Raw genomic sequence first — 27,597 nt, 5'->3', positions numbered from 1 at the left:
AGTTTCTTATTTTAACTATTAGTTACTTCCAAGTAAAATCACTATTACATTTACATCCAATACATTGGTACCTCAGGTTAAGTACTTAATTCGTTCCGGAGGTCTGTTCTTAACCTGAAACTGTTCTTAACCTGAAGCACCACTTTAGCTAATGGGGCCTCCTGCTGCTGGAGCACGATTTCTGTTCTCATCCTGAAGCAAAGTTCTTAACCTGAGGTAATATTTCTGGGTTAGCAGAGTCTGTAACCTGAAGCGTATGTAACCTGAAGCGTATGTAACCCGAGGTACCACTGTAAATTGGTCTGTCAATTCCTTCAGACCTTCCAAGTGTTCCTATTTTCCAGGGACAACCCTGATTTAGAGAAGCCGTCCCAGTTTCTGATTTGATCCTGGAATGTCCCGCTTTTCCTTAGGATGTCTCTAATTTCATTGAATAAATGTTGGAGGGTATGGAGTTATCTGACTCCAAAGCTGTCTGAAGGCAATCCTCCATAGGGAAGTTTTTTTTAAAATGTTTAATGTTGTTGTTTTTAATATGTTGGAAGCTGTCCAAAGTGACTGGGGCAACCCAGTAAGATGTGTGGAGTATAAATAGTAAAATTATCATTATGGACTGGGACGTCCCTATTTTCATTGGAGAAATGTTGGAGGGTATGCTGCTTCTGTCTGGCCACAAACACAAGCTTGAGAACAACAGCACAGAATCCTTGAGAGAGCCCTAGACTTAAAAAAAAACCAAAACACCTTTCTTGAGGCAGAGAGCAGAAAATATTCCTGGGCATTACTACTTTGGACTGCAGGTAGTGAATGTTCTCCCATCTATTAAAATCAAACCAGCAGACCTCCCTGCACATACATTGAAAACTTGGAAAGTCAGAAAGTCAAAAAGAAGTCAAGTGCACAACCGTAGCCTTCTTCCTGATACCCTAGTTTGCTATGAGTTGGGATTTCCCCCCACCCTTTATTGCTGGGAATTTGACTGTGCATTTTCTACTCTTGCAGCTTGAAGAGGTACATGTCAAGGCACGTTTTGTCATGTGGAGAACTGTTTGCGTACATTCCTTTGGTTTTCAATTGTTGTGCCCTGGTGGAAAGGCATGCCTGGCCAATTGTCTTACCATCATTTTCTCTCTATGCACACTTTTTATGAGAAAACATGAGGAAAGAAGAAGAAATTGCATAGAGAAGGGGGGGCAATTACATAATAATAATAATAATAATAATAATAATAATAATAATAATAAGCTGTAATATGAAGCACTATTATCCTCCCATCAGTGTGTGTACCAGGGCAGCATAAAAAGAAATCTTCACCTCTGGTATGGATGGTAGGTGGGATAGGTGACTGCATAGACAACCACTTGCAATAGGAATTGTACCAGCAGCCATCATGTCACAAGTTTTCTGCATTGTAGGGGGTTGGACTAGATAATGCTTGTGTCCCTTCCAAGTCTATGATTCTATGCTTGCTGTGATTGTGGCACCTTCATCTTAAATCTTCATTTGAGGCTCTTCCAACAAGAAATACTCCAAGGAGTACACTAGACCTCTGAATGGCTCTTCCACTTAGGCATCCGAACCAGTGCTAACTGCTGGAGAATCAGAGCACTACAGGCTAATTTCTCCCACCTCTTTTGGGACTATGTTGCCATCGCATATTTCTGGAAAGAAGTAACAAGAAGAATTAATATGATCTTAAACAAATCCTATCATATTCCATTTCTCCGTGCTGCTACAAAACACATAATTTTAAAATGGGACATGTCTACCCAGTAGAGAGCCTGGGTTCACAGAGCACCCTTCTAGTCAAACACGGATTTCCCCAATCAGGTGTCCTCCAGATGCTGTTGGATTCCCATGGCCATTGGCAATGCTGAATGAGGCTGATGGGAGTTGGAGAAAACAGAAAAGCCTCTAGATTCCTCATGACGACCAATGGGTAAAAAACCTCTTAGGCCTCACAGCTTATGAACAAATAAGTAAAGGTAAAGGGACCCCTGACCATGAGGTCCAGTCATGACCGACTCTGGGGTTGCGGCGCTCATCTCGCTTTATTGGCCGAGGGAGCTGGCGTACAGCTTCCGGGTCATGTGGCCAGCATGACTAAGCAGCTTCTGGCGAACCAGAGCAGCACATGGAAACGCCGTTTACCTTCCCGCCAGAGCAGTACCTATTTATCTACTTACTCTTTGAATTGCTTTCGAACTGCTAGGTTGGTAGGAGCAGGGACCGAGCAATGGAGCTCACCCCGTCGCGGGGATTTGAACCGCCGACCTTCTGATTGGCAAGTCCTAGGCTCTGTGGTTTAACCAACAGCACCACCCGTGTCCCTCTTCGAAACAAATACTTTACATGAAAAGAGGGGTGAGAGAAATTGCATTACATTTGGCAGAATTTCTTAGAAATCTGGTTAGACTAAAAAGATGTGTATCTCCCTCTGGTACCTCCCATCATGAACTATAGCATGTTTTGCTTTTCTTTTTGTTTCTTTTTTTCTTCCCACTATTTTTCCTTTATAACCATTCTTCTTTTTTCTATACAGTATATATTACCAAATCTCCCATGTCACCAAAAATATAAATGAGAAAGGCAGGAGGTCTTTTATTGTAAAAATCTCAAACAAAAATCTATAAACAATTTTTAAAAGGCTTCCACTAGGGATATCACAAAACCCATAGATTTTGTATGCATAAAGAAGTCTATGTTACAGATAAATATCCTAAACAGGCAGCAAATATTATTGTCATATTTTTTTCAATGGAAAGTGTTCATTTAATCATAGAAGCTACCTGCTCCATTAACAAGTAACGTCAAAAACGGCCCTCAGAATGTCAAGCATCATTAACCTGTGGTAGCAAATATTCTTAAATGAAATTATTATGATGTGGGTTTCACTAATTAATATCACTCCAGTTACATAGTTTAATGATAGGAATGCATTACTGTTAAGTTGTCTAGGCAGCAAGCCATTATTTCCCAGTGCCCAGACTCTGTACATCTTGCTGAAGTTCTCTAAAATCAGCTGAATGCAATCTCAGGATGGTTGAAAAAAGCACAACGTTTGAAAGAATGAATGCTGTATTCACTTACGAAACAAACAAAAAGCTTTGGAGTCTGGATTATTGGTTCTTTAATCAGGTTGGGGAGAATCCATCAGTAATACAGCTAGTGGTAGCCCAATTCTGGTGTCACCTGTAACCCTGAGATGTCTGCAAACATGACATGAAGGCTGGCAACATGACCCTTGCCATTTGGAAGTCCCTTGCAGACGTCCGTAGTGCCTGGCAACAGGAAGTCAAGTTGTGTATCCGTAGCAGTGACCAGAGGAGGAATGACCACTGGGAGGAGCGCAGAGAAAAGAAAAGCCATGGTTCATCTGCAGCAGCACAACCAGATGCCTTCATCTGCCCCAGCTGCAACGAAACATGTCTCTCCCATATCAGTCTCTATAGCCACAGCAGGTGCTGCAACCAGCCAATAGTTTGACCTCACCCCCAAAGGCGCACCCTTCAATTATCTCCCGAGACAGACGGATGCCAACTCAACATATAATTTGAGTTCAAAGCTGATGTTTTCCTACCTGGTCAGAGATCCCATTGTTCTCTGTTTATCTTCTTCCTAAAGTTTGCCTTAAAATGTCTAACATTTCAATACATTTTGAGGCTCAAAGGTGTGTAAGTCAAGATGAGACTCAATGGTTTAGCACCTGGTTATGATTCAGGAGTTAAGTACACTAACTCACGCAAAATAAAACCTTAGAGTTATACTTTTTTAAAAAAAACAACCAACAACTATAAGGGGCTCTATTTTTATACCAAAAAAGAGAGAGTTAAAATTGGTGCAGATACTCCACAAAACTGGATCTGTTTAGTAATGTCAACACAAATAGCCCCAATTCAGCAAGCAAGCATCTTTACCACATGTCTAAATTTAAGTCTGGGAATCATCTCAGTGGCGGCGGCAGAGTTTGCTTAGCAGTGAACTCACTTGCGGCGCCCAAAGAGAAATAAAATATCACCAGCATCACCATTACTCCTTTGCAGTGGTTTATTTTATTTATTTATATTTTTTTAAAAAATGATTTTAAAAAGGCAGAATGATATTTTTGCATTGTTTGGGCACCGAAGGGCTAAATGTTCGGCCTCATTAAACTTTATGAGAGAAATAGAGAAAGTAGCAACGGACTTAATAATAATAATTATGTTGCACAGTTCCACTCTGAAGTGGCATACCAATATGAAATCATCTGTGCCAAAGAAAGAGGCCTTGAAGTTTTAAAAGGCCCATTGAATTTAGTGGAAATGCTGCCCCTGTTGCTTTCTGAGCTGTTTGCAAAGAGACGCCATTAGAATTGCTTAAAGGCTAACCCTGGTGCACACAAAGAGATAAGCTGTATAATTATAAAGGAAAACGTATGAGCTGGAAACCTGAAAATGCTCCTTTAGAATCAATCTTACCCAATATAATAGGGCTCATGCAAGATGGTCTGAAGGATGTAGCCTTAATTCCAGTGCAGCGTCAGTTAGCATTAAGGGGAATTTAGTCCTTGAAACTGACTATGACATATATTCTGTTCTCATTGATTGCATGTATTTGTTAAGAAACAAAAACAGTATATTGAAGAAAATAAGGAGAACGTTTTAATTAAATGAAAAAGCTGGACACCGATTGAAGTATTTATTATTATGACTGTGTTTATAGTTATTTATTTATAATATTTATATACCTGTTGGCATTTATAGGATGTTGTTAAGCCACACCTTCATGGCTGGTGCGCATTAAGCTGCCTCAACTCATTTATCTGTTAATAAGTGTAAGATATAACTCTGATCTATTATACATTTTTATATTGATTAACTTGAGTGGCCTGAATTGGCAGGTGGATTATTTGCTCATGAAAAATAATGGCTGATGGCTCATGTTGTAGAAGGTGCTTGCTTCAACTGTGAACTGAAATCACCCTTCCTAGAAAAGATCTGATTTCAAAAGGTTTTTCTCTTGAGAAAATGGACTCTTAACAGTGGCCAAGCACAACAGGAAGCTGACCTTAAACTGAGTCAGACCATCTGTTCCTTTAGCTCCGAATTGTCTAAAATGGCTGATAGCAAATCTCTAGGGTTGGTCTCTCCCCCAGTTACAAACCTGCCCTGTAAAAGGTAAAGGTAAAGGACCCCTGGATGGTTAAGTCTAGTCAAAGGCAACTATAGGGTGTGGTGCTCATCTTGCTTTTCAGGCCGAGGGAGCCGTCATTTGTCCACAGACAGCTTTCCGGGTCACGTGGCCAGCATGACTAAACAGCTTCTGGCACAACGGAACACCATGACGGAAACCAGAGCACACAGAAACACTGTTTACCTTTCCACCACAGCGGTGCCTATTTATCTACTTGCACTGGACTTGAAAATGGAAAGCGTAATGCTGGTGGTCTGGTCAACAAAAGAGGTTTAAAGACTGTCTCAAGGCAAATCTTAAAAAATGTAGTTTTTTCCAACTGACAACTGGGAGACACTGGCCTATGAGTGCTCCAGTTGGAGAATAGCCTTTACCAAACGTGTCATGGGCTTTGAAGTCACTCAAACTCAGGATGCAAAGGAGAAACGTGCTAAGAGGAAGGCACACTTGGCAAATCCACACCGTGATCAACTCCCATCCGGAAACCAATGTCCCCACTGTGGAAGGACATGTGGATCCAGAATTGGCCTCCACAGTCACTTACAGACTCACTGTTAAAACCATGTTTATGGAAGACAATCTTACTCGGCTACAAGTGATTGCCGAAGAAGAAGACAAGAAGAAGAAGAAGAAGAAGAAGAAGAAGAAGAAGAAGAAGAAGAAGAAGAAGAACTTGCACTGGCATGCTTTTGAACAGCTAGGTTGGCAGGAGCTGGAATAGAGCAACGGGAGCTCACCCCATTGCGGGGATTCAAACAGCTGACCTTCCGATCGGCAAGCCCAAGAGGCTCAGTGGTTTAGACCACAGCGCCACCCACATCCCTGTATTCAATGTGTGTAATGAGGACCTGTATTTTTATATAGAATAGCAGCCTGAGGAGGGTGCTCTTTTGAATGTAGCAGTAGGAAGGCAGTGAAGCTTAACCCTTTCTGTACCAAGCACTGTTCTGCTCAAAATCCCCCACCACCACTCTCAGCAATGAGCAGGGAGATCTGCTTTTCATTTTTCTTTCAAACAATAAAATAAGATACCAAGACTTTGTTTCACAGCTTTGCACATAATGGTTAGTTTGTCCCCCATTCTCTGTCCTTTGGCAGGTCACCATCTGCCAGCTTCAGTTCCGCATCTATAAAATGGGACCAACAGTAACTCATCTCATGTAATTGCTTTGGGATTGAATACAATAAAGGCTGTGAACCACTTAGCAAAGACCGAACATGCTGTAAAAATGGTACAGAGTATACATGAGCTGTATGAATTACCAGCTGGGGATAGTTAATTCCTGAGAGACATTCATTATAGGATATGTTACTGTGACCCGACCGTTTAAGAAAAACATTTTCCATTTACATTAACACTTTAAAAAATTGACAGCAGCTGCTCTAATGGCACTGGCTTGCATTCCCTGCTGGTCTATGAAACAAAGCCAATGTACACTCTGCCTCCCCCCAGACAGGCAGCCCCCACAAGTGCTTTAAAATAGACAAACAAATGCCAGCCATTGTGCCTCTCACCTTTACTACGCTGTGTAATTCAGTAAAGGATGGCATACGTGTTGAACATGTGGACCTCAAGTTGCAGTCCTAAAAGACTTACCAGAGAATAGGTTTCATTGAAGACAGTGGGGATTGTAGGGATGGGAGAGACATTCAATTCAGTTTTCAGCATTTAAAGGTGAACCTACATCATTTGTACTTCCCCAAGCAAAGGGTGAAACACACCCATCGCTTGAATTTTGTACTTCTCCGTGTGTTCACAAGTGTGTTCTCCAGCCAAGCAGTGTATACAAAAATATGCATAATAAAGTGTACATAAAAATGCTTTTATCTATTAGAATAACACACAAAGGTGTGTGGTATTAGGGGGAAATTGGTTTGCAAAAATGTGTCTATTACGTTAGGCAAAAATTTGCACTAAAATGCTGAATATTTTTTCCTGTGGACTTTAAATGAATCAGAAACGGACGTGGAAATTCTGAAGAACTGAACTTAAGGTTGGGAAAATGAGAAACTGAAATTCAGGTATAGTCACCCAACCCCAGAGGCTTACTTTTGAACAAACCTGCATAGCGCCATGCTCTACGTTGTTAACATTTGCTCAGTGGATACCTAGATAAGGGATTAATCAGGATTGGGGTAAAGGGAGATGCAAATAAATGGGAGAAACTAACAATGACCTTTTGAGAATCACCAAGCACGCATTATCATTTATCAGCATTCATTATCATTTATCTAATTAGGCAGATAATATATATTTCAAGTGCTTTTAACAAGGGGTAAACCTTAAGTGCATGTCTAAAAGAAGAAAGCCCTGCTGGGTTCCATAGCACCTACTGCTATGAATAGAGAGGCTAGTACCACAGCCTTAAACACTTTTAGGTCCTCCTGATGGAAGAGTTAAAATGGGACCTGTCTTTTTTGCTTGTGTATCAGTGCTGCTATTAGTAGTAGATGAAGAAGTAGTATTAACAACAATAATTTTAAAAATGATAATTGAATTGAAATGAAGTCAATGAATGGCTCCAAGCTTAATCATCTCCCTCCACCCTGCTCCGCTGGCTGTACCCATGAAGTGACGGCATAGGGTTGGCATATTTCCAGAAATTCTGGGATGTATGGCAACCTTAGATGACACCATCACTCTGCTGGCATGGAGCTCCAAATGAGCAGGCGGAAATTCCCAAAGTTGGTCCTTCAGAAAGCCCCCAAATGTTCTGGGGTGTTCTGAGGATGGAGCTGAGGATTAGACTGTGACTTCTCTGCTCCACCACACTTCACCTGCCCAGATAAGGTTTGGATGGTCCTGTAAGTCGTGCTTGGAGTAGACCCACTGAAATAAAAAGGGACTGAATCTCCCTTGATTTCAATGGGTCTACTCTAAGGATGGCTAAGTTTGGATCTAACACTATTAGTTTAGCTAATAACCCCGAACATATATAAAATAAGTGTGAGTGCATTTTTATATTATTATTATTATTTAATATATAAAACAGTTAAAACAAGTGCATTTATGAAAACAATGTTTAAAAACCTATAGAGAGAGAGAGAGGATAGATAGATAGATGATAGAGGCTTAAAACAACAACATATACATAAGCTCAATCAGAGGCTGGATCTAGACACATCAAAAATGTGATTCAGTTAAACACACTGTAAACTTCATAAAGGGAAATCCTGTTGGCAAAAGACAAGACTCCACAGAGGATTGTATCACAGTGTTATAACTCATATAAAATGTTTTTTTCTTCACTAATGTAGCTGAGTCCCAAATCTGAAACAGATACCAACAGGGATACTGTAAATATTCTTTAAGGATTGTAGCTTTATTCTGTATTTCATGTGTGATTTATTTATTTATTTTGCAGAAACAAGTGCTCTAAATTGGAGTAAAACTAGGCAGTCTCCAAGCAAGAAAACACTTGCTTTTTTTTAATTCTGTGGGATGGTAACTCTGAAGTGTATAAATATCCTATCTCCACAAGACAGAAAACAGAGTCTTTCTCTCTTGCTCTGCAAGATTATCCATCTCATTTGGGAGCAGAGTTCAGGATATCTAGGTTTTAAACTCCAGGTCCTGCACTTTGTGAATATGGTCAAATCATATAATCCCTTGGTGTCTCCATCTGTAAGACGGAGATAATAAATTTCTGTACAACACAGGTTTGATTTCAGCCGGGCAGCTGGAGCCTATGAATTGACTGTATGTGCTGTAGAACAGTCAGTGGTGTCAGCAAGCCCCATTCCTGGCTTGTGAATGAGGACTGGCTAGGTCTTTGCTGTTTGCAAAGAAACACCCATCCACTTTGTTACTCTTGTATTTAACAGATGCATACATAAGCGAGTTTCTCTGGCTTGTCCAGGACAGAAGAGAAAGATGGAAACCCATGCTATCCACATCCATGACTGAATGAGACAGCCATGAAAGCAGTGTGCTCATTGGCCAGATATTGCATACAAAAATGTGCATAGTAGGAGGAATTTGCATTAAAATGCTGATAATTTTGTATTAAAAAAACCACAGTGGAAATGTAGAAAAACAAGAAAACAAAATCAGTACAGTATATCCCTGCTAACCAATGAGCAAATTTGTTTGGGAGATATTATGGACACAGCCTGTTGTAATACTTTCTGTCGCTATCTCTCTTTTTATGGAAGGCAATGGCATTATTACTAGACAACAGTATGGGACTAGATAGCAGAATGAAATGGACCTGTGTGATTGCATCAGTCTTTGTAGTGTTTTGTCAGTGACAGGCCCAAAGGAGCAGCTCTGAAACGACGGCCTTTGCTTGGCAAAAGATAACGCTGACAAATCCAGGGAGAAAGTAAAATAAACCCATGAGAACTATTCTGAGCTTGCAATACAAACAGAATTGACCTTCCTAGTGTAATGCGCCCTGATGTCTTGCATGTTCATTTGGCACTGTTGTAGCTTGGCTTAGACCTCTCACAATGAACAGCCATAACCAGTTCAAGGCTTGATCGATGTCTGTGAAGCTCCTGCTAGTATTGCCACCGCATTATCTTTGGCTGCTGCAAAGCTCCTAATAACAACAAGATTCTCTTCTCTTCTAGTTGGGCTCGCCTCATTTCATAGGTTCCTGCAGAGGAGCCACTGAAGGAAAGCTGTTCTTTATTATTGTACCTGTTCAATGCAATCCCTTTCAAGCAGGACAGCCAAGGCTTGACCGGAAAGACGCAGCTATGTAGAGCAAGGATACACTTTTCCTAGACTTCTGCCAGCGTGTCCCGGATCTCCCTGGTCAGGGCAGGATGTCTGCAGTCATTTTGGGTCTTCTAACAAGAAGATCATGTCATGGTTGCCAAACTCCAGAATAAAAAAGCCACCGGAGCAATTTTGGCTGGTTTGAACATAGACGGCTTTGCTTTTTCTTTCTTTTTTTTAAGCGCCACTTAGAACATTTTCCTTATTTCCAAGCCAGCAGCTAGCATAGCAGGACAAATTTGCTTTTACCTGATATGGTTATGAATGGTTTTATAATAATGTTCCGCCATAGATCTGCAAATCTGGTTTGTCCGCCTCTTTCTGAGCATTTTTGCTGGTTTGGGTGGAAGAGGTGCCATCACAAAGATGAGGGAAAATAAAAGGCTGTATTTGGAGAGAGAGTCTTGGGCACAACCCAGGAAGTGCACAGGGAAATGGCATGGTGCTCCTGTGCTTTGGAGCTACATTGGTGCCCTTATGCAGTGCTTTTTTCTGGGGGGACGCAGGGGGACGCATACCCCTAAACATTTTGTGAATCTAGGTTTGGCCTCATTGAGAGGCAGAATTTCAATGAGTAGGAAAATGAGAGTACCCCTAAACATTTTTTAGAAGAAGAAAAAAGCATTGCCCTTATGTATACATTACTCCAATCCCCAATTTAATCTCAGACCCAGTGGGGTTTTTTTCTGGGGGGACACAGGGGTACGCATACGCAGTCCAATCTGGGCATCTGGCATAGATGATTTAAAAATAATCTTAACGGTAAATAAATTTCATCCTTTAAAAAAACCCCACCCCTTTTTACTACAGCTGTGGCTGACACCATATTTTTAAAAAACAAAAACTTTGGTTCAATAAATTCTTTTGAAACCCATTTTGAATGAAAGATGTTATAGAATCCAGCGTTCTGCAGTGAAGCATAATAATACACTTCCTGAATGCCTAAAACATCTTTGATATAAATGACTGAACAATAAGGAAGTCATGAGAACCAAAGATGTGTGGGCACTCAGAAATTTGAGGAATGAAATAATGCTCCACTTTCTCTGCTTAGTCTGATGGATGACTGTACGTCCTGAACATTTCTGCACAGAACGATGGAGAATATGGAAAATTCATTTCAAAAAACGCATCATTTACTCCAAATATTCACTTAGCATGCAAAGAGTGTGCCCAAATGGGACATAATGTTTCTTTTATTTATGGCAGAATATAACTACGTACACTTCAGTAAAAAGGGCACCAGTTATAAGCAGTCCCATTCAGAAATTCCTTACAAATGATGGATCACGAGTTCAGTCTTCTTTTCCTCCTTTCTCAGTCAAGGGAAGCACATTGTGTCAGAACTTGTGTTTGCAGCTTCCAGTAATATTTGCATACAGATTTTAAGTAACAATAATACTGTATGCATTACAAATTCTGAGCATTGGTTTGGTATCTCAAGAAGTTAGAATTGCTGCATAAAATTGGTATGTTTCTATGGCTTGGATAGCTGAAGCTGGACCATAGAGACTAATGTTACTCAGAGTTGTTCCAATGGTGAAAACAGTTTTCATAGTTGAACAGATAATATTATAGTAATGCATTATATATATATAAATCAGAGACAGGATTGCCAAACTTTTTGCACAGATGAGCACATTTGGAATTTTGAAAAAAAGCTGTGGGTGCCAGTCACAAAGCGGACAATGTGGTGTCTTTACTGACCACAAAATGGATGCACTGGGCAGAAAACAGATATGTGTCCTCCATCAGCCACCTCATCAATGTGGGGAAAGGCACCTTGTGTCTCATGTCTTGCATATGGGCATCCCAAAGACATCTGGCTACTTTGAGAACTGGATGTGGGATAAGATGGGCCTTTGGTCTGATGAAGCTCTTACGTTCCTATGTCCAGCAACCAAGATGGATGTATTCCCCTTATTCTCAGTGTAGGTCATCCTTCAATGCAATCAAAACTGTCTCAGCCCCAGAAACAGCCCCCAAAAGGACCTAAACGAGCCACATCATGCAGGAAAACATTGAGTTAGGATATCACCCCTTGCTATCTTTGCGTACAATAAGATAATTCAATAATTTGCTTGGGTGTTTTCATTTGTTTCTGCTCTTTTCTGGCATAGAACAGCTGCCTTATTTCCTCTAGTCATGGTAGCCTTATTTCATACAAATTAAAATGTGTCTCAAACATGAAAGGCAGGATTTCTGCAGCTAAGTGTGGCTTCCTTCCCCCTCCCCCAGAAAAGCACAATGAAATATGCACTTCATCACTCTGTTGAACGAGGTCTTACAGAAGGTTGTTGAGGGTTTTTTTCTTGCTGACACCCAATAACCCATCAAAATGTGAGGCATAAATTCATCAGCATATAAATGAAAGGATCTAAGACTTACTTGGGCGCAATAGCTGAATCCTTTTTAAAGATTTCCATTATTTCTAGTATTATTGTTTATCAAAAATAAAGCTATTTTCGACTATGATTTACTGAGCATTTATTCTCAGATTTATTTGGAATAGGATGGATTTCCATTTTTATACCTTTCTCTAAGATCAGGGTAACAAATAAATGCACTATCCTGTAAGAAAATTTGAGGACTCATTAACTGAGGCTTGTTGTCCCTTGCAGTATTTTTCTTTTTTAATTCAATGGGGGGTTTAAACTCTCCCTTGACTTGGTTTAGTTTCCTTACCAGAAGCTTCTTCTCATCTGAATCTGAAGTGGTGCCCAGGGTCTGCGGTACACACTGCTAGAAAAAGCTCCAGATTTAAGCTACTAGAGAGTCCATGAGTATCTGGTTGTCAGGATGTAAATTTCAAAATAAATAAAAAGCAACCAACACAGCTTCTTCTAATTCTACCTGTCCCCAACCTGGTGCCTTTGAGGTGTTGTCAGATTACAACTCCCTTCATCCTTGTCCACTGTCATGCTGATGGGGATTGTAGTCCCAAAATATGGAGGGCACTAAGATGGTGAAGGCTGGCCTAGAGTCAAACACTAAAGGGGTAATTCCAGAGTACTTCACTGTTTGATAAGAATAACAAATAGAAGCTTCTGTGATTTTCCTCATTCTCATACTTAAACTGCCTTTCAGTGAGTAGAAAGGTCACTGAGATGCAAAGACTGCATTCCGGTTTATTGTGTTAGCTTTAATAGTTGTAATGCTAGCACTTCTGTCCCAATTTTTAATGTTCCTTTTACACTGTAGCACCACTATGTCGCACTAAATTTCAAATAGGAGGAAAGAACTGTGTGCTGGGATACCACATTTGTCACATGAGTGGCAGTGATCATGAAAATTGTGGGAAACTTTACAGTGCAAAGCTATATATGGGCAATTGTAAATCTACTTCTTACTTTTTGGAGCAATAATTTTGCATACGATGGAAGCCAATCTCAATTACTGAGTTTGTTTTAGCTCCTTTGAATATAAACTGATTTTATGTTAGCCTTGTAGTTTGTTACACGTGTGTGTGTGTGTGTGTGTGTGTGTGACATATCTCCAAGGTTTCAAATGAATGAACTTTTCCTTAAGAGTGTTTTACACAAGTTATTCCATAAGTGCTTCCATTATATATGATTATAATAAGGGTTTAAAAAGAAATATTTCTAGTGATATTGTTGTGCTATGTGCTTTCTTCCAAAATTCCATGCATAAACCCCCCTCCCCACCCACCCCAAAATACTTGACATGCAATTAGACAAGGAGATCTTTGACCTTTCTCAGACTTCCAACTTTTGAGAAACAACTTTCTTTCTTTTGTGACATTCCTGTAAGTCAAACTGATTAAATGTCGCTCAAAAGCCCATTCTCAGATTGCTCAGCAGGGCAAAGCCAGAAGACCAGAGCCCAGTGAGAGGTCTTGATCTTGTGGACAGTGTGTTCTTTCAATACCTTCCCATCTTTTCGCTTTTTTTGATCCCAAAGGCTCAGGTTATTTCATAGAGTTCATGAACCTGACATGGAAAATCTGACCTTTGTGAAAATAAATCTTTGATCTGTCCTGAGCTATAGATGTTGGTTTCCCCCCATTTTTCTTCCCTGAAGTCTGAAACGCTTTGCAAATGTTCAACACTGGTAGGAAAATAAGCAAAGGCAGTTCTGCCATGGGGGTGGCCTTTACAGCATTCTAGCTGGACACGACTAAACAACAAGAACAAGCTAAGGGTTTGCCAATTCAGGAGCCCATTAGAATCATAGAATCGTAGAGTTGGAAGGGACCCCAAAATTATCTAGTCCAACCTGCTGCAACGCAGGAATCTCAACTAAAGCATCCAGGACAGAAGGCCATGCAACCTCTGCTTAAAAACCTCCAAGGAAGGAGAGTCTGATGCAGAGCACTGAGGCTCCTCCTCCTGGCCAGTCGAACACCTTCCCCTTTGCCCATACTGCACCTCTTCTCATTTTAAGATCAACTGCTACTTTAGACAGTTTTATATAATGCTAGGGTATATTGATCCCGCATTGGGTGATCTACTCTAAAGGTAAGGTAAAAGTAAAGGTAAAGGACCCCTGGACGGTTAAGTCCAGTCAAAGGCGACTATGGGGTTGCGACGCTCATCTCGCTTTCAGGCCAAGGGAGCCGGCGTTTGTCCACAGACAGTTTTTCGGGTCATGTGGCCAGCATAACTAAACCGCTACTGGCGCACGGAGAACCATGACCAGTGCCAGAGCGCACGGAAATGCCGTTTACCTTCCCGCCGCAGCAGTACCTATTTATCTACTTGCACTGGCATGCTTTTGAACTGCTAGGTTGGCAGGAGCTGGGACAGAGCAACGGGAGCTCACCCCATTGCAGGCATTCGAACCGCTGATCTTCTGATCAGCAAGCCCAAGAGGCTCAGTGATCTACTCTAATAATGTACTGGGACCTTAAGCTTGCAGATCAGATTGCCTGATGCAAGCTCAATATCGGGGTTGAGGCTTGGTTTGGGCACAGAAACTGCTTTCGTCACCCTATATGATGACCTCTGTCGGGAGAGAGACAGGGGAAAGTTGTCCCTGTTAATTCTTCTCAACCTCTCAGCAGCTTTCAATGCCATTGATCATGCCATGCTTCTGGAGTGGCTGTCCAAGTTAGGGGTGGGTGGCATTGCATCATGGTGGATAAAGCCCTACTTGGATGGTCACTTCCAGAGGTGGATGCTTGGGGAGTGCTCTTTGGCCCCATGCAGCCTCTAATGTGTGGTTCTTTAGGGTTTGATGTTATCCTCCATGCTGTTTAGCATCTGCATGAAACTGCTGAGTGGGGTCGTCCAGAGTTTTGGAATACAGGCAATGACCATTTTGCATGGTGGTTCCATTCCCGGCCCCTGCACACTTTGGCTAAGCATGTCACACCCTGTTCCATCCTGCCTTACCCCCATTCCACCCCACTGGAAGCAGACCAGAACAGGGGGTGCAATTTGCATGGGCCTACAATCTTAAGTCTGACCAAACTGCGGGAGGCAGTAGAAGACAGAAGTGCCTGGCGTGCTCTGGTCCATGGGGTCACGAAGCGTCGGACACGACTAAACGACTAAACAAGAACACAATCTTAAGGGGGTCTACTCTGAGTCCCCCTGGCAGAGGCAAAGAAGGACATTTCCCATCTGGCCTGGACATATTATCAGCTTTTCACAGCCCTGGCTGGAAACCAGGACCACACTGCCATCATTTCCTGCTTGCTTTAGATAAGTGCACGAGTGGCTAGGATTGAGTTTCTGCTGAATAGCTGCAGGACTGAGTGAACATGAAATCTGTTTGTCCCTTGAATGATCCAGCTCAAACAAAGATTCCAAACTAATTCACAATAAAGCAAGTTCATTTTCATGGACTGGGCATCATCATGCACTCTCTTGTGCATGCTCAATCTGTTTGCTTGAACATTCCACCTGGATTGGCAAAAGTGGCTATACAGATTGAAAATAAGGGCAGTTTTGTGACCGTGTGATTTGGTTTGGGGTCTTACTCCGGGGGTTTTCTCAGGCCAAGCATTGTCCACCAGACAAAATACTGGTTCTTCTTTCCCCTAGATCAGAGGTTGGCTTAACCAGCCCATGAGCCACCACCGAACAATGCTGCCTGCTTGGCAAGTCCCCATGCGCTGCGCAGTGCGGCATGGGGACTCTCTTCCATGGCTCCGGAAATCACTTCTGCGCATGCCCAGACGCCGAAAATCGCTTCTGCGCAGGTGCGATTTTCGGCATCTGGGCATGCGCAGAAGCGATTTCCAGCATCGCACTGCACTGGTCCGACCCACAGAAGATCTCCGCAGGAGTGATCCGGCCCATGCCCGGTAAGCCTTGCCGACCCCCACCCTGGATGTTCAAATTAAAACTACTAGGAATATGCTGACCTTACTTATACCTGAACGTTCTGATTCAGATTCTGTCAAAAGGATTGATTTTACAATTGCCTATTAACTTCTGCAACCAGAAACATAAAGTTATATCACTTCCTTTTAGCATTATAGCTCTATGGGTGCCCCCAAAGCATTACAGAAATCCAAAAACCTGATGAAAATAGGGCTCCAATGTCCCATTAGCAATTTTAGATAAGCCAGAATAACAAAAAAAGCAAAGCCTTATGGAATGGTCAGCCTCCAGAGGCTCTTTCTGTGAGGCCATGTGTTCATCTTGCAAATATGTTACGGAAGCAGAACCTTTGGTCAAACGGAGAGGGAATACTATGTTGTTTTCTAATCCTTTGTTTGCAGCATCACAACGGTATCCACAGCAACAAAGTATGATGTGATACTGAAAGGAATGTGACTGTTGCGCCAGCTGCTGATGAACCCATAAGGAACACAAAAAAATCCTCTTTTGTTACACAAACACCCAAGGTAATGACGTACAAATAAACAAAGAGCTGGAATGCAACAACATATACAAAAAAAATAGGATTTTAATTTTTTTACCAAAGAAATATTACACTCAGCTTGCAGAGTGGCTTGCGTATACAGTGTTACCTCGGGTTACAGACGCTTCAGGTTACAGTCCTTCAGGTTAGAGACTCTGCTAACTCAGAAATAGTACCTCAGGTTAGGAACTTTGCTTCAGGGTGAGAACATAAATCGTGCAGCAGCAGCAGGAGGCCCCATTAGCTAAAGTGGTACCTCAGGTTAAGAACAGTTTCAGGTTAAGAACGGACCTCCAGAATGAATTAATTTCTTAACCCGGGGTACCACTGTATTGGTCTCCCATTTACCAGACCTTCTTAGCTTCTTCTGCAGCAAAACTGCATCACGCGCCTTCATTCTGGAGGCTGATGTTACCCAGAGGTGTCAGCATGCGCTCCAGCTGGGAATGTGAAATACACCGGGGAAGTGAATGCGCCAAACCCACAATGGCTATATTGAGTCTCCTGGGTGTGCCCATGGAAGCCGTATACAACTTGGTCTTTGTTTGGCTAAAGCTAGTTTGCAGGGATGGATGGATATGATGTTTTAGTTTATTTCTGTCATGCATGTATTTTGGCAGTGCGGGAGATGTAAAGCTTTAAGTGACGCTCTGAGCTTAAACTTACAGTAAATAAGCAGGTAATTATTGAACAAGTCTCAGAAGTTCTATTGTTCGTTGTTCGCTGACTTATGGTGTCGTTTGAAACTGTTCAACCTTACCAAGCACATTCTACGTGCCTCTATTTTTCCAGCTGGAAAAATAATTGCAATTTTTTTTAAAAAAAAAAGATTATTTTTGCTTCAGTTTCGTGAGCCGTGCTATTTATAATCTGCACAGACACATGCTCACAACCACACTGCTCTTATTTAGGGGATCAGATGTACCATTTCGGCACCACAGGCGCCTGAAAGATACAGGTCCCCTACATATCCATAAGGTTAACATAGGCCATACAGGAACACAGTAAACTCACACCCGCAAGGATTCATGTTCCACCCTGAACATAGAGCCTTCACACACATATACCCAGAAGTGGGGACGCTGCTTCCATGTGATGAGACTCCATACCCCTGGGAAGTATGCATGAATATTGTAGCATTATTGTAGCAATGTGTCTTAAATCATGAGTCTCCCCCCCCCTCCAAGCCAGATGACAACTTGACCAGTGCCATCCAGGTGGGTGGACCAAGTAACTGCATACAAAGCATGACTGCAACCTTAGTTTTATCAAATGCTTCTTGGGGTTCTTTATTTTTCCTTTATCTCCTGGGTGCTCATTAAGTTCCAGATTTGGATCAGTCATACTGACTCCTCCCAATAGGTAACTTCCCTATTCACTTCATCTTCTCAGAGCACTGAATTTATTTCCAATGAATATACTGCATCTTATTGTGCTGAGGTTATTTCTACCAGTCAGGACTTGGGTACTGACAATAACTTAAAGCTAATGAATGAAACTCTTTTATTTTCCCCCTCCCTTACTCAGGAGCTCTTGCTTGATTCACAGATCATTGCCAGCATTGTTCTGTCAAACCTAACTCTAGTTTATTAGTTAAATCACTTCAATTCACTGAAGCCTGAAGATGCTTCGGTTTCCATTTACATGGAGACATTGTCAGAGGCAGCAATCAGGTGATGTTTTTTCTCTGAAAATTGTTGGGGCATTTTATGGATAGTATCAGATGAGTTTCAGCTTTCTACTGATGAACTCCATTGCCCAATACGCATCAACTTATTTCTCCTAAAATATAAAAGACCTTTGAGTTAACCATTCTTCCCTTCCTCGGGGGAAAACATATTTCCATTTCTCAGTGGGTACTGAGAATAGGTATTCCAACAAGCCTGGATCTCAGTTATAGACATTACTTTAATTGCTAAAGCCAGCATTTCATAATGGCATATTTCCTGTACAGGAAAAATGTGGCTGGAACATTAAGCAGTACCCATGAACCCCAGAAAACATTGAAAACTTTGTCCTCTTTTTCAAGGATTTCTCAAGTAGCCATATACTGAGTAGTGGGTTCATTTGGACCACTCCTGCTACCTCAGACTAGCAGGCATTCTCCAAGGTCTCAGGCAAAGACCCTTTTAGGAGAGGCCAAGGACTGAAGCTGAGACCACCTACCTACCTCTTCACTGACCTATGCAGTCTTCAGAAACTGCTTCTGCTTTTAAAATAAAATAAAATGTCAGCAAAAGGTTGCATGCAGTAGCATGGCATTGTTTGGTCTGCCTCTTAAAATAATCATTTCCACATTTCTGTACCTTATTATGTGCAACCTTGAAAACCTTTGCCATATCTCTTCAAACCCATAAGTTGTTTTTATGTCTGAAAAACATTTAAACCCTGTGTCTCCCATATAGCCAGTCTTTCAAGGGAAAACGGAGAAGAAGGCAGATCTATGAAATGTACAAGCTGTTTCTATGCCCTGCAAGACAGGCTGGTGCATTTTGTGATATCATCCAAGAATCTGTATATGAGCAGAACTGACTTATGTAACTACCATTGCCATTTTAACAGAGCTATCAAGGGATGCCTGGACAGATGTTGTAAATAAGCAGATTACATCACCAAGGAGTGTATTCTCGAAGCTTAACTGTTTACACAGCAGCCACGACTTCCAGGAACACGGTTAATGAAATGCAGTGAGATGTGGCAAGTTACGTGTGTGTGACAGCAATGGAATGGGGCACAGGACTCGACATGCAACACCAGTCCTTTATTGCAAACAACTCTACCTCATTGTACTGTACAGGAAGCTCTACTGAGCAGAAAATAAAGGAAGCATTTTGTATTCACAGTGCCTTGCTCATAAGAGCACAACTTGGGAAGCCAGCTTAGTGTCCTCTTAGATGAAAGTCACTGGGATATTAGAACCCAGATAGGTGCAGCTAAAGCCAACTTTTGCCAACCCAAAATGCCCTCTTTTGAGTCATTCACATGCTATTATCACTGGGGTATGGTTTTCAAATGACATTTCAAGGAACTCTGGGTTTCCTTCAAAGCTTTTCAATGGTTTCTTACACAGAAGATCAGTAACAGCTGACAAGCTGCCCAAAGTCTCTTACTGACAGAAACTTCCCCACCAAGATGTGGAGATGCACAGAGGCTCATACTGGGGTTTGTCCGACGGTAAATTTTCAGTTCACACCAGACAGTGGTGAAAACTTGAGATGTGTGCAAATAAATTTATCATCTGTGAAAACCACACAACAGCAGCAGGGAGAGGGGGGATTTTTTGTTGTGCAAGCAGACATCCTTGCACTAACTCAATAGGTTGCTTGGCACTGCACTGGATAAACCACTGGCCTTCCAGCAGCAGTATCACTCTTGCGTACTGGGATGGCGAGGGGGCTGGGTGGCAGTGGCAAGTTTGGGCCCCTCCTGGGGATCCCCTGCCAGGCAGAGCAGTCAGTGCCAGGCTACATGCCCTTCAAGAGTGGTCCATTCAGTGGCATGTTGCCAAGAACCCCCCTGCCCTAGCCTGAAGGCAGAAGAATTGATCACTGCATGGGGCAGAGGGGTTAGTGAATTCAGAACCAGCTGCTGACTGCTCATGACTCTCAAGTGATACCAGAAAGTGAAAGGATGAAAGCAGTTGTGTGGAAGAAGAGAGGGAACTAAGAGAAGTGGTTAGGAAGGTACCAACCCAGAAAGCAGGTCCTCAAGCAAGTGCTCTTTTATGAGCCAATGTTTTTGTTGATGCAATTAAACAGTGTTTCTATCATAATGGAGGTCCAAAATATATGTTCTGTGAGAGATCCATCACTGGATTTCCCATTGTTTTCTTTTTGTAAGTGCCGTGCAGCAGCTGAGGTGGCTTGGGGCTAACCATTTGACCAGAGTAGTTGTAGAAAGGGAAAGAAAACCTTGCCATTTCATTTCCATAATCACCCCCCCCCACTCCATGCTTTAGTTTGCTCAGGGGAACCCAGGCACCTAAATTATTTCATTCATTCTCCAGTTTGTCAAAAAGCACCTTGAGTGTTGGAGGATTTTGATAGGGAAAATGACCATGGAGGAAGGGGTTAAACCCCGAATGACAGTTCTGATCCAGTTGGCAGCCTACTGTGACTGCATTTCATTAATGAAAATAAAGCATAGTGAGATCAAACCACCCAACTGAAGTGTCATTTGGCCCATAAAAAGAAGCCTACAGCTCAGATTTCAAACCCGCTTCCAATCCAACCAAGAATTCCCATACATTTCTCAACAGAAATATTATTTCCTTGCACTTCCTACCACCACCGGCCAACTTCCCCGCTCTAGTTCACAGGAGCAGTGGTTATGTGGGGAATATATTTCCGTCAGCAACCAATTGTATCTCTAGGAAATGAGTCAGAAAGGAAGGTTAAGGAAGCAAACTGTATTTGTGGTTTGGTGACCACTTACTGTATGTACCACATCACACAGGTCGAATACATATGCAACGAGACACACTAAACCACCATCTGACCTCATGGTGCTCCAGGAACATCTGCAAGAAAGAACCACATTATCTGCTACATGGTGTGGTTCTTTCTTGCCGATGGTATCAAAGAAGCATAGGGTCAGACCAAGGGAAATAACTCTCACTCAGAAAGTAACTCTCACTCAGAAAGTATTATGGAGTTGGGAAAGGTTCGGAAAAAGGCAAACAAAATAATCAAGGGTTGCAACGTCTGGGGACTTTTTAGTTTAGAGAAAGGGTGAATAAGAGGTGGCAGAAGTTTATATAATTATGCATGGCATGGAGACAGCGGATAGAGAACGGTTTTTCTCCCTGTGACGTAATAACACTAGAATTCATGGCCATCCAATGAGGTTGAATGTTGGAAGATTCAGAACTTATAAAAGAAGCAGTTCTCCCTTTGCCTTTGCTGGCACTGAGGTGAGGGCAGCCGCGTGCTCCTCAGCCAAGCACTTTAAAGAAACAGAGGGAGGAACAAGCTGTATACAACTTGTTTCTCCCTCTGTGCTGGGATGAGGGGCAGACCATGATGGTGGTTTCACTCAGTGGTATATCGCTGGTGAGACCGCCATGGCTCCTGAGTCCTTCTGCCTCCAGCGACTGGCTGAAGCTTGTTTCTCCCTCGGCCTGCTGGGCACTGGAGGGACTCACAAGTGGTGGTGGTTTCACTAGCAACATACCGCTGAGTGAAATCACCATCGTCGTCTGCCCATCAAACTGGTCCTGGGCAATATATTGACAGTAGCGCAAGACATAAGGCAGCTTCCTATGTTCTCTACTGCAGCTCTCTGGATTTATTGGAGATTACTTTGGATCCTGAAGTGATACATTGTTTTAAACACCACACCAATGTGTGCTTTGTTTCTTCGCATCAATTTCCCACATTTTGAGTTTTGGGCGATGTTAATTATTCAGTGGTGGGGAAAAGAAAATATACCCACCTTGCTTTCTTTTTTTTTTATATAAATATTTATTAAAATTTTTGAGTACAAATGCAAAAATAATAAACAATGTAACATGTATCATAACATAGTTTCATAACTTCTTTGGACTCCCTCACATCTCCCGCTCCCACTTACATCATTGTAAATTTTTACCAGCAATTTATCATCTTGTTTACGTTCTTATGTCCCGCTCATTTAAATATAGTCTAATAATTCTCCAAAAAGTTTATATTTTCCTCAATCTCACTTATCATCCTAATTCCATCTATTTTAGTGGTGGTCAGTTATTTATAATCTAGCATCCTTCTTAACATTCAACCAGATTACAATATTTTTGTAAATAAATCTTAAATTTCTTCCAGTCTTCTTCAACCTTCTCCTCTCCCAGGTCTCGGATTCTGCCGGTCATCTCAGCCAGTTCCATATAGTCTATCAGTTGCATCTGCCATTCTTCCAGTGTGGGTAGATCTTGAGTTTTCCAATGCTTAGCGATGAGTATCCTTGCTGCCGTTGTAGCATACAGGAAAAAAGTTCTGTCCTTCTTTATCACCCTCTGGCCGACAATACCCAGGAGGAAGGCCTCTGGTTTCTTAGGGAAGGTATACTTAAATACCTTTTTCAACTCATTATATATCATTTCCCAGAACGCCTTCACTCTAGGGCACGTCCACCAGAGGTGAAAGAATGTTCCTTCATTTCCTTTACATTTCCAGCATTTGTTATCAGACAAATGGTATATTTTGGCAAGTTTAACTGGGGTCATGTACCACCTGTATATCATTTTCATTACATTTTCCTTCAAAGCATTACATGCAGTGAATTTCAACCCGGTGGTCCACAACCTTTCCCAATCCTCAAACATGATATTATACCCAATATCCTGTGCCCACTTTATCATTGCCGATTTAACCATTTCATCTTGTGTATTCCATTTTAACAGCAAGTTATACATTCTTGATAGTACCTTAGTCTTAGGTTCTAACAGTTCTGTTTCCAATTTCGATTTCTCCACCTGGAACCCTAACTTTTTGTCATTTTTAAAGACTTCCTTAATCTGAGCGTAGTGTAACCAGTCTCGCACTTTATCCTTCATTTTCTCCAAACTCTGCAATTTCCAATTGTCTCCATCTTTTTCTAGTATTTCCCAATATTTTGGCCATTTGGCCTCCATATTGGGTCTTCTTCGGGCCTTAGCTTCCAGAGGTGAAAGCCACCTTGGAGTTTTGTTTTCCAGTAAGTCTTTATATTTTGTCCAGACATTGAATACTGCTTTTCTGACAATATGGTTCTTAAAGGCCTTATTGATCTTAACCTTGTCATACCATAAGTATGCATGCCAACCAAAAGCGTTGTTAAACCCTTCCAGATCCAGTACGTCAGTGTCTTCGAGAAGTAGCCAATCTTTTAGCCAGCAAAAAGCTGCGGCTTCATAGTACAACTTTAGGTCTGGCAGGGCAAAGCCCCCTCTTTCTTTCGCATCAGTTAATATCTTAAATTTAATTCTGGGCTTTTTGCCCTGCCAGACAAACTTAGAGATGTCTCTCTGCCACTTCCGGAAGCACTCCGTCTTGTCCATAATCTGTAGTGTTTGGAACAAAAACAACATCTTTGGCAATACATTCATCTTGATAGCAGCAATTCGGCCTAACAAAGAAAGTTTCAATTTTGTCCAACTGTTCAAGTCTCTTTTAATTTCTGACCAACATTTTTCATAGTTGTCCTTAAATAGACTCAGATTTTTTGCTGTTATGTTTACCCCTAGGTACTTTACTTTTTTAACCACATTTAATTCTGTCTCTCTCTGAAACCGTTCTGACTCTGTATCTGTCAAATTTTTTTCCAATACCTTGGTTTTCTGTTTGTTTAATTTAAATCCCGCCACCCGACCAAAGTCTTGAATCAATTGTAATACTCTTTTCGTACTAGATTCTGGCTCCTGCAGGGTCAAAACTAGGTCATCTGCAAAAGCTTTAAGTTTATATTGTTTCGCTCCGACCTGGATTCCTTCCACCAACCGGTCCCCTCTGATCATATTCAAGAGCACCTCCAAAACCGAGATAAATAGCAAAGGGGAAATAGGACAGCCTTGTCGTGTTCCTTTTTCAATTTTAAACTCTTCTGTAACCACATTGTTAACTATCAATTTAGCCTTTTGTTCTGAATATATTGCATCAATCCCATTCTCAAAACCCCGTCCCACTCCCATTTCTTTTAAATTTCCCTTCATAAATTTCCAGGAAATATTGTCAAAGGCCTTCTCCGCATCTATAAAAATTAAGACTGCTTTTGTATTTATATCTGTTTGCAAAAGTTCCAAGATGTCAATAATGTTCCTTATATTAGCAAACAAATGTCTACCTGGGAGAAAGCCTGCCTGGTCTTTGTGAATTACTTCATTTAAAATTACTTCATTTAAAAAGGCCTTCTGGGAAATGATTTATAATGAAATTAAGAAAGTGCTTAAGTGCACCTTTAACAAGAAACCAGAGGCATTTCTCTTGGGTATGGTCGGCCAGTTGGTGCCGAAGAAGGATAAGAATTTCTTTTTGTACGCTACTACGGCAGCAAGGATTCTTCTAGCAAAGTATTGGAAGACACAAGAGCTACCCACGCTGGAGGAATGGCAGGCGAAAGTGATTGACTTTATGGGACTGGCAGAAATGACCGGCAGAATCCGCGACCAAGAGAAAGAGACTGTGGAAGAAGATTGGAAGAAATTTAAGATGTATCTTAAGAATTATTATAAAATTGAGGAGTGCTAAAATGCTGAGGGAAAAGAAGACGTAGAATTGCAGCGGAAACTTGTGTTTAATTTTAGGGTGGAATCGAAAAAGAGAATGAATTTATATTTAATTGGTTAAGAAGGGTTGCTGAATAATGGTTCAAAATTAAGGATGCAAAAAGGGAAAGGTATGGGGAAGTCCGGGAAAAGAGGGTTATGGAAATAAGGTTAAGAAAATATGAGTTTTTGTGTTTGTTTTTATGTTGTTTTTTGTGTTTGTTAAAAATTTGGAAATTAATAAAAAAAAATTATTAACAAAAAAAAAAAAAAAAGCCTGCCTGGTCCTTGTGGATTACTTCATTTAAAACTTTTTTAAGTCTACTTGCCAAAATGTCTGCAAATATTTTGTAATCCACATTTAAAAGAGAGATGGGACGATAGTTCTTAAGTTGTGTCTTTTCAGCTTCCGATTTTGGTATCAATGTGATAAAGGCTTCCTTCCACGATTCCGGTGCCCTCTTCCCCTCCATAATTTCATTGCTAACCTCCATCAGTGGTTGTATCAAATAGTCTTTTAATGTCTTATAATACTTGGAGGTCAGCCCATCTGGCCCTGGGGATTTGCCCAATTGCATGTTCTGAATGGCTTGTTCAATTTCTTGTCGTGTTATTTTGCAATTCAGGATTGATCTATTTTCTTGTGACAATTTTGGTAGTCCATTTTTTTCCAAAAATTGTTTAATCTCCACCTCGTCTTGCGGCCCTTGGGTGTATAATTTTTTGAAATATCTCTGGAAGCACTTTCTAATGTCCACAGGGTTCTGAATATTTCTTCCTTCAATCTCTAAATTTGTAACTGTATTTAATTTTTGTCTCCTCTTCAGCTGCCAAGCTAGCAATTTTCCACATTTATTCGCCGATTCAAAAGTTTTTGTTTCATTAATTTGATCTTCCACTCTATTTCCTGATTTATCAATTTAGAGTATTGTGCTTGATAAAGTTTAATTTCTCTCAGAGTCGGCTGTGACTTCGGGTTTAATCTTAACTTCTTCTCTAATTCTTTAATTTTCTCCAAAATCTTATTTTTCCTCTCATTTTGTGTCCTTTTCTTTACGGCATTCTGTTGTATCAAAAACCCCCTCATCACAGCCTTGCTTGCGTCCCAGATAGTTCTTTTTTCCACCGTGGTATTCATATTTATCTCAAAATAATCCTTCAAAGCCTTTTGGGCCTTCTTAATAATCTCCTGATCTCTAAACAAATTGTCATTCATCTTCCATCTAAAGGAGCCGTATACCCACCTTGCTTTCTGCTCACCTTTTCCCCAAACACCTCCATCTCAACTCCATCTCCCTTTCCCAGCTGCAGTCTCTTTCTCCTCCCATTGAATACCCTTGGCCCTTGGCCCTGCCCCCCTGGGAGCTGAGTAAAATGTACTGCTGATCGCTGCATTGCTAAACCAGAATGCTGTTGGGTACGAAGAAGGGATTTCCAATACGAAGAAAAGGACTGATGATGCAGTGTGTGGAAGGAAAGCCACCAAAAGAGATACGTCATGTCAAATAACACAGGCCTCGCAGCAGCCAATGGAAGTTCTCGGTAGCAGATTATGGGTTTTCCCCCCAAGCTTTGCTGATGTTATTCAGGTTCTTTTTTTAAAAAAAAAAAAATGTTGGCCATTGAAATTTCAGCAGCCTAATCTAATCTTTGTTCTAGAAATTCCATGAGCCCTCAGTCAATAGACATGATTTCCTTCTTTTTAACCAGAAGTAATAAAGGAATAGGAAGGGAGGCAGGAGGTAAAGCATGGCAGATTAAACTTTCGTGACATTCTGATCTTTGACTGGCAAGCACGCCTGTTGCCCAGCAGGCAAACCCTTAGTTCTTAGAAAAATTCTATGAAATCCCAGACCCAACCTGCCTCAGCAAGTGACTTTGCTTACTCACCGTTCAAACAACAGTTCCCGGCAGATTTATTAACCTGCCTCTTAGCGGGAACCTCATCATTTTTTTAAAAAAATTTATTTTATTTTATTTTAGCTTGCCTCAAATCAATGCCCTGGGAAGAGTTTATTTTACTCACCACCTTTCCTGGGATGATCTCCTCCCATCTCTTGAGTTTCTTATGTGCATTTTTGTCATTTATAGAGTTCCAGAACAACGTGCAGAGTGCCTTGCAATAAATAGAGGCAGGCAAAGAATGGAATTCCTCGCTCAGGGGGGTTGAGAGCTCAAGGGCACAAGCAGATACAATGCAGAACAACAAGAGAGTGGAAAGCACAGGGGGACATGCCATGCCATTAGAGATGGAATGCTATTGAAAGTAGATAGCTTTTCAGAAAGGGAAGCATACAGGAAAGAAAGCCCTGCCTCCGTTCAGACAAAAACTGGGCATATCAGAGACAAACCAAGTGTGCCATTAAATATGTGCTTATATTTAATGTGCATGTTTTTAAAACTGCAGATAGGTGGATAATTATTTGACCATTTTCCTCCCCTGCTGCAGTCCTGATTAAAACCACGCTTTTGAAGCTACTACCTGCATTAGGAGGGACGCGGGTGGCACTGTGGATTAAACCACAGAGCCTAGGACTTGCCGATCAGAAGGTCACGGTTCGAATCCCCGCAACGGGGTGAGCTCCCGTTGCTTGGACCCTGCTCCTGCCAATCTGGTAGTTTGAAAGCACGTCAAAGTGCAAGTAGAAAA

At 41.4% G+C, this 27,597-nt stretch overlaps 2 long non-coding RNA genes across 2 annotated transcripts in view; one reads left to right on the top strand and one right to left on the bottom strand.

Annotated features, from left to right (window-relative positions):
* The window catches only part of LOC307223247, a 30,474-nt gene extending 3,379 nt beyond the window's left edge, over positions 1 to 27,095 (bottom strand). Inside the window, exon 1 of the long non-coding RNA XR_013842047.1 lies at positions 26,974 to 27,095. This is a non-coding gene — a long non-coding RNA (uncharacterized lncRNA). The remainder of the gene's footprint in view (positions 1 to 26,973) is intronic.
* On the top strand, positions 16,646 to 19,572 carry LOC307223253. Its single transcript, XR_013842050.1, has 2 exons — positions 16,646 to 16,715; positions 19,138 to 19,572. It is a non-coding gene; the product is annotated as an uncharacterized lncRNA (long non-coding RNA).
* Positions 27,096 to 27,597: the final 502 nt, after the last annotated feature.

The sequence above is a fragment of the Podarcis cretensis genome (genome assembly GCF_951804945.1).
Source record: "Podarcis cretensis genome assembly, chromosome: 1".
Classification (NCBI taxonomy): Eukaryota; Metazoa; Chordata; class Lepidosauria; order Squamata; family Lacertidae; genus Podarcis; species Podarcis cretensis.
This window is presented reverse-complemented; position numbering and strand designations above follow the sequence as displayed.